The 12,500-nt window shown below is 50.6% G+C and overlaps 1 protein-coding gene across 1 annotated transcript in view; it reads right to left on the reverse strand.

Moving 5' to 3' along the window:
* LOC110517267 (protein sidekick-1-like) overlaps positions 1–12,500 on the reverse strand; it is a 382,699-nt gene that overhangs the window by 327,728 nt on the left and 42,471 nt on the right. The gene's annotated exons all lie outside the window — the stretch shown is intronic.

A 12,500-nucleotide genomic window follows, 5' to 3' on the forward strand; every position in this document is an offset into this window, starting at 1 on the left:
TACTGACCAGGAGCTGTCAGAATAAAGTGGACCTGATGGCTAAATGAGATGCTCAGACTCACTAGATGGTTAAACTCACCGTGGCTAAATATTTGACCAGGGTTACTGATCAAAACCTTAGAAAAACCTTGACAAAGTACAGGCTCAGTGAGCACAGCCTTGCCATTGAGATGGGTAGACACAGGAAAACTTGGCTCCCTGTAGAGGAAAGGCTGTGCAACCACTTAACCACAGCAGAACCTGGCTCCCTGTAGAGGAAAGGCTGTGCAACCACTGTACCACAGCAGAACCTGGCTCCCTGTAGAGGAAAGGCTGTGCAACCACTGCACAACAGCAGAACCTGAGACAGAGCTGCATTTCCTGACAAAATGTCAAAAAATATAAAACAATTAGAGAGTGTCATTTCGCCAAATGTGAAACCCTTATTCAAGGTTTCAAAGACCTCTCTGATGAGGACAGGCTACCCTTCCTGTTGGGGGAGGGATAGGCTACCCGTCCTGTTGGGGGAGGGATAGGCTACCCGTCCTGTTGGGGGAGGGACAGGCTACCTGTCCTGTTGGGGGAGGGATAGGCTACCCGTCCTGTTGGGGGAGGGACAGGCTACCTGTCCTGTTGGGGGAGGGATAGGCTACCCGTCCTGTTGGGGGAGGGACAGGCTACCTGTCCTGTTGGGGGAGGGATAGGCTACCCGTCCTGTTGGGGGAGGGATAGGCTACCCGTCCTGTTGGGGGAGGGATAGGCTACCCGTCCTGTTGGGGGAGGGACAGGCTACCCGTCCTGTTGGGGGAGGGATAGGCTACCCGTCCTGTTGGGGGAGGGACAGGCTACCTGTCCTGTTGGGGGAGGGATAGGCTACCCGTCCTGTTGGGGGAGGACAGAGAGCTCTGGGTTGGCAGCGCACTACATTGCTGCCTGCCATAAGATGAGGGACAGTGTCTGACAGACCAATCAACCTGCACATGTCCTCTACTGTATACTTATTGTTATTGTTCAATGTGTTGGTTATTTTGACACTTGGTTATTGTTGTTTCTGTTGTCCTGTTGACAATTTAGATTCTCATTTTGTTTCATATTGTAAATATCTAAAATAAGCGAGAGAGAGAGAGAGAGAGAGAGAGAGAGAGAGAGGGAGGGAGAGAGAGAGACATTGAGAGGTTGAGAGAGAGAGAGAGAGAGAGAGACGAGAGAGAGAGAGAGAGAGAGAGAGAGGGAGGGAGAGAGAGAGAAATTGAGAGGTTGAGAGAGAGAGAGAGAGAGAGAGAGAGAGACGAGAGAGAGAGAGAGAGAGAGAGAGAGAGAGACAAGAGAGAGAGAGACAAGAGAGAGAGAGGGAGACGGGAGAGAGAGAGAGAGAGAGAGAGAGAGAGAGAGAGAGAGAGAGAGAGAGAGAAAGAGAGAGAGAGAGAGAAAGAGAGAGGGAGAGAGAGAGGGAGGGACGAGGGTAAAGACTTCTATTATAATGTTTTGTCATCAGCGTTTAGCTGGCTTACCACACACACCAGCAGCACTAGATCAATATGACACAGAGAGAGAGAGACACACACACACAGTCAGCAGTTGACAGGATATCACCCATTCTTTTACCCTCGTCCGACACACACTCAGAGAGTCAGGCATAGAGGAACACTCTGATATGAACACTCTGACAGAAACACTCTGATAGGAACACTCTGGTAGAAACACTCTGATAGGAACACTCTGAGAGGAACACTCTGATAGGAACACTCTGATAGGAACACTCTGATAGGAACACTCTGGTAGAAACACTCTGATAGGAAAACTCTGACAGAAACACTCTGGACAGAAACACTCTGGTAGAAACACTCTGGTAGAAACACTCTGGTAGAAACACTCTGATAGGAACACTCTGATAGGAACATTCTGATAGGAACACTCTGATAGGAACACTCTGGTAGAAACACTCTGGTAGAAACACTCTGGACAGAAACACTCTGATAGGAACACTCTGGTAGAAACACTCTGATAGAAACACTCTGATAGAAACACTCTGATAGGAACCCTCTGATAGGAACACTCTGATAGGAACACTCTGATAGGAACACTCTGGACAGAAACACTCTGGACAGAAACACTCTGGAAAGAAACACTCTGGTAGAAACACTCTGGACAGAAACACTCTGGACAGAAACACTCTGGTAGAAACACTCTGGACAGAAACACTCTGGACAGAAACACTCAGATAGAAACACTCTGGATAGATACATCAACATAGCAAGCAGATCGATGACGCATCAATGACGTCGTCCCCACAGTGACGATACGTACATACCCCAACCAGAAGCCATGGATTACAGTCAACATCCGCACTGAGCTAAAGGCTAGAGCTGCCGCTTTCAAGAAGCGGGACACTAACCCAGAAGCTTATAAGAAATCTGACTATGCCCTCCAACAAACTATCCAACAGGCAAAGCCTCAAAACAGGACTAAGATCGAATCGTACTACACCGGCTCTGATGCTCGTCGGATGTGGCAGGGCTTGCAAACTATTACCGACTATAAAGGGAAACACAGGCGAGAGCTGCCCAGTGACACGAGCTTATCAGATGAGCTAAATAACTTCTATTCTCGCTTGAGGCAAATAACACTGAAACATGCATGAGAGCACCAGCTGTTCTGGAAGACTGTGTGTTCACGCTCTCCGAAGCCGATGTGAGTAAGACCTTTAAAGTCAACATTCACAAGGCTGCAGGGCCAGACGGATTACCAGGAAGTGTACTGCGAGCATGCCCTGACCAACTGCCAAGTGTCTTCACTGACCTTTTCAACCCCTCCCTGTCCGAGTCTGTAATTCCAACATGTTTTAAGCAGACCACCATAATGCCTGTGCCCAAGAACACCAAGGTAACCTACCTAAATGACTACCAACCCGTAGCACTCACGTCTGTAGCCATGAAGTGCCTTGAAAGGCTGGTCATGGCTCACATCAACACCATTATCCCAGAAACCCTAGACCCACTCCAATTTGCATACCGCCCCAACAGATCCACAGATGATGAAATCTCTATTGCACTCCACACTGCCCTTTCCCACCTGGACAGAAGGAACACCTATGTGAGAATGATATTCATTGACTACAGCTCAGCATTCAACACCATAGTGCCCTCAAAGCTCCTCAATAAGCTAAGAACCCTGGGACTAAACACCTCCCTCTGCAACTGTATCCTGGACTTCATGACGCGCCGCCCCCAGGTGGTAAGGGTAGGTAACAACTCATCCGCCCCACTGATCCTCAACACAGGGGCCCCTCGGGGGTGCCTGCTCAGTCCCCTCCTGTTCTCCCTGTTCACACATGACTGCATGGCCAGGCACGACTCTAAAACCAATATTACGTTTGCCGATGACACAACAGTGGTAAGCCTGATCACCGACAACGACGAGACAGCCTATAGGGAGGAGGTCAGAGACCTGGCCGTGTGGTGCCAGGATAGAAACCTCTCCCTCAACGCGATCAAGACAAAGGAGATGATTGTGGACTACAGGAACCGAGCACACCCCCATTCTCATCGACGGGGCTGTGATGGAGCAGGTTGAGAGCTTCTAGTTCCTTGGTATCCACATCACCAACAAACTAACATGGTCCAAGCACAACAAGACAGTCGTGAAGAGGGCACGACAAAGCCTATTCCCCCTCAGGAGACTGAAAAGATTTGTCATGGGTTCTCAGATCCTCAAAAGGTTCTACAGCTGCACCATCAAGAGTATCCTGACTGGTTGCGTCACTGCCTGGTATGGCAACTGCTCGGCCTCTGACCGCAAGGCATTACAGAGGGTAGTACGAACAGCCCAGTACATCACTGGGGCCAAGCTTCCTGCCATCCAGGACCTCTATACCAAGCGGTGTCAGAGAAAGGCCCTACAAATTGTCAAAGACTCAAACCACCCTAGTCATAGACTGTTCTCTCTGCTACCGCAGGGCAAGCGGAACCGGAGTGCCAAGTCCCGTAGGGGTGAGACGGCCAAGAGACCAGAGGTGGCAGAACGGAGTGCTCGGGTTGGGCTGCAGGGTTTGAGCCTGATGGTAGGGAGGGGCAGTTCCTTCTTATTGCTCCGTAGGTAAAAGCACCAGGGGTCTTAAAGTGGATGAGCGCTTCGACTGGAAGCCAGTGGAGGAGCAGGGTGACATGAGACAACCTGGGGAGGTTGAACACCAGGTGGGCTGCGGCATTTCTGGATAAGTTGCAGGGGTTTGATGGCAAAAGCGGGGAGCCCAGCCAACAGAGAGTTGTAGAGGAGCCCAGCCAACAGAGAGTTGTAGAGGAGCCCAGCCAACAGAGAGTTGTAGAGGAACCCAGCCAACAGAGAGTTGTAGAGGAGCCCAGCCAACAGAGAGTTGTAGAGGAGCCCAGCCAACAGAGAGTTGTAGAGGAGCCCAGCCAACAGAGAGTTGTAGGGGAGCCCAGCCAACAGAGAGTTGTAGGGGAACCCAGCCAACAGAGAGTTGTAGAGCAACCCAGCCAACAGAGAGTTGTAGGGGAGTCCAGCCGGGAGAGAGTTGTAGGGGAACCCAGCCAACAGAGAGTTGTAGGGGAGTCCAGCCAACAGAGAGTTGTAGGGGAGTCCAGCCGGGAGAGAGTTGTAGGGGAACCCAGCCAACAGAGAGTTGTAGGGGAGTCCAGCCAACAGAGAGTTGCAGTAGTCCAGACGGGAGAGAGTTGCAGTAGTCCAGACGGGAGAGAGTTGTAGGGGAGCCCAGCCAACAGAGTTGCAGTAGTCCAGACGAGAGAGAGTTGTAGAAGAGTCCAGCCAACAGAGAGTTGCAGTAGTCCAGACGGGAGAGAGTTGTAGAGGAACCCAGCCAACAGAGAGTTGTAGGGGAGCCCAGCCAACAGAGTTGCAGAAGTCCAGACGGGAGAGAGTTGTAGAGGAACCCAGCCAACAGAGAGTTGTAGAGGAGCCCAGCCGGGAGAGAGTTGTAGAGGAGCCCAGCCAACAGAGAGTTGTAGAGGAGCCCAGCCTGGAGAGAGTTGTAGGGGAACCCAGCCAACAGAGAGTTGTAGAGGAGCCCAGCCGGGAGAGAGTTGTAGAGGAGTCCAGACAACAGAGAGTTGTAGAGGAGCCCAGCCAACAGAGAGTTGTAGGGGAGCCCAGCCGGGAGAGAGTTGTAGAGGAACCCAGACAACAGAGAAGTTGTAGAGGAGCCCAGCCGGGAGAGAGTTGTAGAGGAGCCCAGCCAACAGAGAGTTGTAGAGGAGCCCATACATAAGAGAGTTGTATAGGAACCCAGACAACAGAGAAGTTGTAGAGGAGCCCAGCCAACAGAGAGTTGTAGAGGAACCCAGCCAACAGAGAGTTGTAGAGGAGCCCAGCCAACAGAGAGTTGTAGGGGAACCCAACCAACAGAGAGTTGTAGGGGAGTCCAGCCAACAGAGAGTTGTAGGGGAGTCCAGCCGGGAGAGAGTTGTAGGGGAACCCAGCCAACAGAGAGTTGTAGGGGAGTCCAGCCAACAGAGAGTTGCAGTAGTCCAGACGGGAGAGAGTTGCAGTAGTCCAGACGGGAGAGAGTTGTAGGGGAGCCCAGCCAACAGAGTTGCAGTAGTCCAGACGAGAGAGAGTTGTAGAAGAGTCCAGCCAACAGAGAGTTGCAGTAGTCCAGACGGGAGAGAGTTGTAGAGGAACCCAGCCAACAGAGAGTTGTAGGGGAGCCCAGCCAACAGAGTTGCAGAAGTCCAGACGGGAGAGAGTTATAGAGGAACCCAGCCAACAGAGAGTTGTAGAGGAGCCCAGTCGGGAGAGAGTTGTAGAGGAGCCCAGCCAACAGAGAGTTGTAGAGGAGCCCAGCCTGGAGAGAGTTGTAAGGGAACCCAGCCAACAGAGAGTTGTAGAGGAGCCCAGCCGGGAGAGAGTTGTAGAGGAGTCCAGACAACAGAGAGTTGTAGAGGAGCCCAGCCAACAGAGAGTTGTAGGGGAGCCCAGCCGGGAGAGAGTTGTAGAGGAACCCAGACAACAGAGAAGTTGTAGAGGAGTCCAACCAACAGAGAGTTGTAGAGGAATCCAGCCAACAGAGAGTTGTAGAGGAGACCATACATAAGAGAGTTGTAGAGGAACCCAGACAACAGAGAAGTTGTAGAGGAGCCCAGCCAACAGAGAGTTGTAGAGGAACCCAGCCAACAGAGAGTTGTAGAGGAGCCCAGCCAACAGAGAGTTGTAGGGGAACCCAACCAACAGAGAGTTGTAGGGGAACCCAGCCAACAGAGAGTTGTAGAGGAGCCCAGCCAACAGAGAGTTGTAGAGGAGCCCAGCCAACAGAGAGTTGTAGGGGAGCCCAGCCAACAGAGAGTTGTAGGGGAACCCAGCCAACAGAGAGTTCTAGAGGAACCCAGCCAACAGAGAGTTGTAGGGGAGTCCAGCCGGGAGAGAGTTGTAGGGGAACCCAGCCAACAGAGAGTTGTAGGGGAGTCCAGCCAACAGAGAGTTGTAGGGGAGTCCAGCCGGGAGAGAGTTGTAGGGGAACCCAGCCAACAGAGAGTTGTAGGGGAGTCCAGCCAACAGAGAGTTGCAGTAGTCCAGACGGGAGAGAGTTGCAGTAGTCCAGACGGGAGAGAGTTGTAGGGGAGCCCAGCCAACAGAGTTGCAGTAGTCCAGACGAGAGAGAGTTGTAGAAGAGTCCAGCCAACAGAGAGTTTCAGTAGTCCAGACGGGAGAGAGTTGTAGAGGAACCCAGCCAACAGAGAGTTGTAGAGGAGCCCAGCCGGGAGAGAGTTGTAGAGGAGCCCAGCCAACAGAGAGTTGTAGAGGAGCCCAGCCTGGAGAGAGTTGTAGGGGAACCCAGCCAACAGAGAGTTGTAGAGGAGCCCAGCCGGGAGAGAGTTGTAGAGGAGTCCAGCCAACAGAGAGTTGTAGGGGAACCCAGCCAACAGAGAGTTGTAGAGGAGTCCAGCCAACAGAGAGTTGTAGAGGAGTCCAGCCAACAGAGAGTTGTAGAGGAGTCCAGCCAACAGAGAGTTGTAGGGGAACCCAGCCAACAGAGAGTTGTAGAGGAGTCCAGCCAACAGAGAGTTGTAGAGGAGCCCAGCCGGGAGAGAGTTGTAGAGGAGCCCAGCCAACAGAGAGTTGTAGAGGAGCCCAGCCTGGAGAGAGTTGTAGGGGAACCCAGCCAACAGAGAGTTGTAGAGGAGCCCAGCCGGGAGAGAGTTGTAGAGGAGTCCAGCCAACAGAGAGTTGTAGGGGAACCCAGCCAACAGAGAGTTGTAGAGGAGTCCAGCCAACAGAGAGTTGTAGAGGAGTCCAGCCAACAGAGAGTTGTAGAGGAGTCCAGCCAACAGAGAGTTGTAGAGGAGCCCAGCCGGGAGAGAGTTGTAGAGGAGCCCAGCCAACAGAGAGTTGTAGAGGAGCCCAGCCTGGAGAGAGTTGTAGGGGAACCCAGCCAACAGAGAGTTGTAGAGGAGCCCAGCCGGGAGAGAGTTGTAGAGGAGTCCAGCCAACAGAGAGTTGTAGGGGAACCCAGCCAACAGAGAGTTGTAGAGGAGTCCAGCCAACAGAGAGTTGTAGAGGAGTCCAGCCAACAGAGAGTTGTAGAGGAGTCCAGCCAACAGAGAGTTGTAGGGGAACCCAGCCAACGGAGAGTTGTAGAGGAGTCCAGCCGGGAGAGAGTTGTAGGGGAACCCAGCCAACAGAGAGTTGTAGGGGAACCCAGCCAACAGAGAGTTGTAGAGGAGTCCAGCCGGGAGAGAGTTGTAGAGGAACCCAGCCAACAGAGAGTTGTAGAGGAGCCCAGCCGGGAGAGAGTTGTAGGGGAACCCAGCCAACAGAGAGTTGTAGGGGAGTCCAGCCAACAGAGAGTTTCAGTAGTCCAGACGGGAGAGAGTTGTAGAGGAGCCCAGACGGGAGAGGACAAGGGCCTGGATTAGGATCTGAGCCGTTTCCTGTGTGAGGTAGAGAGTCTACGGATGGTGCAGAGCATGAACCTGCAGGAGCGCGTACTGCTTTAATATTTGTCCCAGTATAATTGAGTAGTTTTATCCCGGCTAAGACACATCTGAGAGCATGTTGGGAAAGACAAGTGAGATGCTTCCGGATGGGAACGCTGAACAAACAGACTTCCTGATCAACAAGAGATTAACACAGAGACACACATACACACACACACAATGCAGACACACACACACACACTGCAGACACACACACACACCGTGCAGACACACACACACACACACACACACACACACACACATACACACTGCAGACACACACACACACCGTGCAGACACACACACACACACACACACACACACTGCAGACACACACACACACACACACCGTGCAGACACACACACACACACACACACCGTGCAGACACACACACACACACACACAAACACTGTGCAGACAAAAACACACACACTGTGCAGACACACACACACACACACACACATACACACCGTGCAGACACACACACACACACACACACATACACACACACAGACACACACACACCATGCAGACACACACACACACCATGCACACACACACACACACAAAAACACACACACACACCATGCACACACACACACACACCGTGCAGACAAAAACACACACCGTGCAGACACAAACACAAACACACCGTGCAGACACACAAACACACACACACACACCATGCAGACACACACACACACACACACAAACACACACACACACACACACCATGCAGACACACACACACACACACACACGCCGTGCAGACACAAACACACACACACACCGTGCAGACACAAACACACACACACCGTGCAGACACACACACACACACACACAAACACACACACACATCATGCAGACACAAACACACACACACCGTGCAGACACACACACACATACACACACAAACACAAACACACACACACCGTGCAGACACACACACACACACACACACCATGCAGACACACACACACACACCGTGCAGACACACACACACACCGTGCAGACACAAACACACACACACCGTGCAAACACACACACACACACACACACACACGAACACACACACACCGTGCAAACACACACACACACACACACAAACACACACACACCGTGCAGACACAAACACACACACACACACACCGTGCAGACACACAAACACACAGAAACGAACACGGATGACAATTAATCAGCCAATAGTAGTGTCTGCTGCAAGTGAAGAGCACACTGTTAATCACAGTGTTAGTACTAATGACACCTAACACAAACCCCCACCACCCTGAGGTAAAACACAAGGAGTCACAGTGTTAGTACTAATGACACCTAACACAAACCCCCACCACCCTGAGGTAAACCACAAGGAGTCACAGCATTATCTACCTCTTTAACTACAGACCACCCTGAGGTAAACCACAAGGAGTCACAGTGTTAGTACTAATGACACCTAACACAAACCCCCACCACCCTGAGGTAAAACACAAGGAGTCACAGTGTCCTCTACCTCTCTAACTACAGACCACCCTGAGGTAAACCACAAGGAGTCACAGTGTTCTCTACCTTTCTAACTACAGACCACCCTGAGGTAAACCACAAGGAGTCACAGTGTTCTCTACCTCTCTTTATAACTACAGACCACCCTGAGGTAAACCACAAGGAGTCACAGTGTTATCTACCTCTCTTTCTAACTACAGACCACCCTGAGGTAAACCACAAGGAGTCACAGTGTTCTCTACCTCTCTTTCTAACTACAGACCACCCTGAGGTAAACCACAAGGAGTCACAGTGTTCTCTACCTCTCTAACTACAGACCACCCTGAGGTAAAACACAAGGAGTCACAGTGTTCTCTACCTCTCTAACTACAGACCACCCTGAGGTAAACCACAAAGAGTCACAGTGTCCTATACCTCTCTTTCTAACTACAGACCACCCTGAGGTAAACCACAAGGAGTCACAGTGTTCTCTACCTCTCTAACTACAGACCACCCTGAGGTAAACCACAAGGAGTCACAGTGTCCTATACCTCTCTTTCTAACTACAGACCACCCTGAGGTAAAACACAAGGAGTCACAGTGTTCTCTGTCTCTCTAACTACAGACCACCCTGAGGTAAAACACAAGGAGTCACAGTGTCCTATACCTCTCTTTCTAACTACAGACCACCCTGAGGTAAAACACAAGGAGTCACAGTGTTCTCTACCTCTCTAACTACAGACCACCCTGAGGTAAAACACAAAGAGTCACAGTGTTCTCTACCTCTCTTTCTAACTACAGACCACCCTGAGGTAAACCACAAGGAGTCACAGTGTTCTCTACCTCTCTAACTACAGACCACCCTGAGGTAAAACACAAGGAGTCACAGTGTTCTCTACCTCTCTAACTACAGACCACCCTGAGGTAAACCACAAGGAGTCACAGTGTTCTCTACCTCTCTTTATAACTACAGACCACCCTGAGGTAAAACACAAGGAGTCACAGTGTTCTCTACCTCTCTAACTACAGACCACCCTGAGGTAAACCACAAGGAGTCACAGTGTTCTCTACCTCTCTTTATAACTACAGACCACCCTGAGGTAAACCACAAGGAGTCACAGTGTTCTCTACCTCTCTAACTACAGACCACCCTGAGGTAAAACACAAGGAGTCACAGTGTTCTCTGTCTCTCTAACTACAGACCACCCTGAGGTAAACCACAAGGAGTCACAGTGTTCTCTACCTCTCTTTCTAACTACACCATTCAGCTAGTTAGGCTAATACACACACACACACACACACACACACACACACACACACACACACCCACACACACACACACAGAAACACAACACACACACACAGACACACACACAAGCAAATACACCACACACACACACACACACACACACACACACACACACACACACACACACACACACACACACACACACACACACACACACACACACACAGCAACACAATACACACACACACACACACACACACACACAGTAACACAATACACACACACACACACAGTAACACAATACACACACACACACAGTAACACAATACACACACACTGTAACACAATACACACACACAGTAACACAATACACACACACACACAGTAACACAATACACACAGTAACACAATACACACACACAGTAACACACAGTAACACAATACACACACACACACCTGACCTGTTTTCAATTTGCGAACTAAACGTAATGGCTAGGGGAAAGTTTTACCAATTCCACTCTCAACCACAGAGACACACACACTAACACAACACGCACACTAACACAACACACACACTAACACAACACACACTAACACAACACACACCCCTCCTCTCGCTGTTCCAATCATACAGGTCTCTCCTGATTTGTTGAGGAAGAAAAGCAATTTATTAACTGTTATCTCGGGGCCTGTACTCACACACACACACTAACACAACACACACACTAACACAACACACACACACACACACACACACACACACACCACACACAACACACACATACACACACAGACACACACACACACACTAACACAACACACACACACACACACACACACACACACACCACACACAACACACACATACACACACAGACACACATACACACACACACACACACACACACACCACACACAACACACACATACACACACAGACACACACACACACACACACACACACACACACACACACACACACACACACACACACACACACAGACACTTCATGAAACACAGCCACCTTTAGCAGCGTTGGATGCTCCACTAGAGCAGCCGTTAAAATCACCTCATATTTAACACATTAAACTGCAGCCTGTAATCAAGTGACGAGAGGAGGAGTGACACACAGCCTCCTGGGGAGAAGCTGTTTCCATAGCTACCAGGTAAGAAATGAATCCCGTACAACAGGAAATGCAAATCAATTTCTCTCTCTCTCTCTCTGTCTCTCTCTCTCTCTCTCTCTCTCTCTCTCTCTCTCTCTCTCTCTCTCTCTCTCTCTCTCTCTCTCTCTCTCTCTCTCTCTCTCTCTCTCAGCAACAAGAGACAGTGGAACAAGGTGAGGAGCAGGAGAGGACAGGGCTAATCTTTGGTAAAATGACGGATTAGTAAATTTAGAGAGCAGGTGAATGATTCATATCAACATGAAACACGTATCTTAGACCTACACACAAACACACGCACGGTACACACACACACGCACAGTACACACACACACACTCACTCCTCTAAATCTACCCTATTAGTGTCAGGGGGATTAGAGAGGGATTACGACTAACTACGCTAAAATGTCAGGATTTCTCTAATCATAACCCATCCTCTCTCTCCCTATGCCTCTCTCCATCTCCCCCTCACACTACCCTTCTCTCTCTCTCCTTCATCTCCCCCTCCCTCCACCCTTCTCTCTCTCTCCTTCATCTTCCCCTCCGTTTACCCTTCTCTACCTCTCTCCTTCTCCTTCATCTCCCCTCCCTCTACCCTTCTCTCTCTCTCCTTCATCTCCCCTCCCTCTACCCTACTATCCCTTTCCACTCCCTCTCGCTCTCTCCCTGCATCTCTCTCTCCC

The sequence above is a fragment of the Oncorhynchus mykiss genome, unplaced genomic scaffold (assembly GCF_013265735.2).
Source record: "Oncorhynchus mykiss isolate Arlee unplaced genomic scaffold, USDA_OmykA_1.1 un_scaffold_190, whole genome shotgun sequence".
Classification (NCBI taxonomy): Eukaryota; Metazoa; Chordata; class Actinopteri; order Salmoniformes; family Salmonidae; genus Oncorhynchus; species Oncorhynchus mykiss.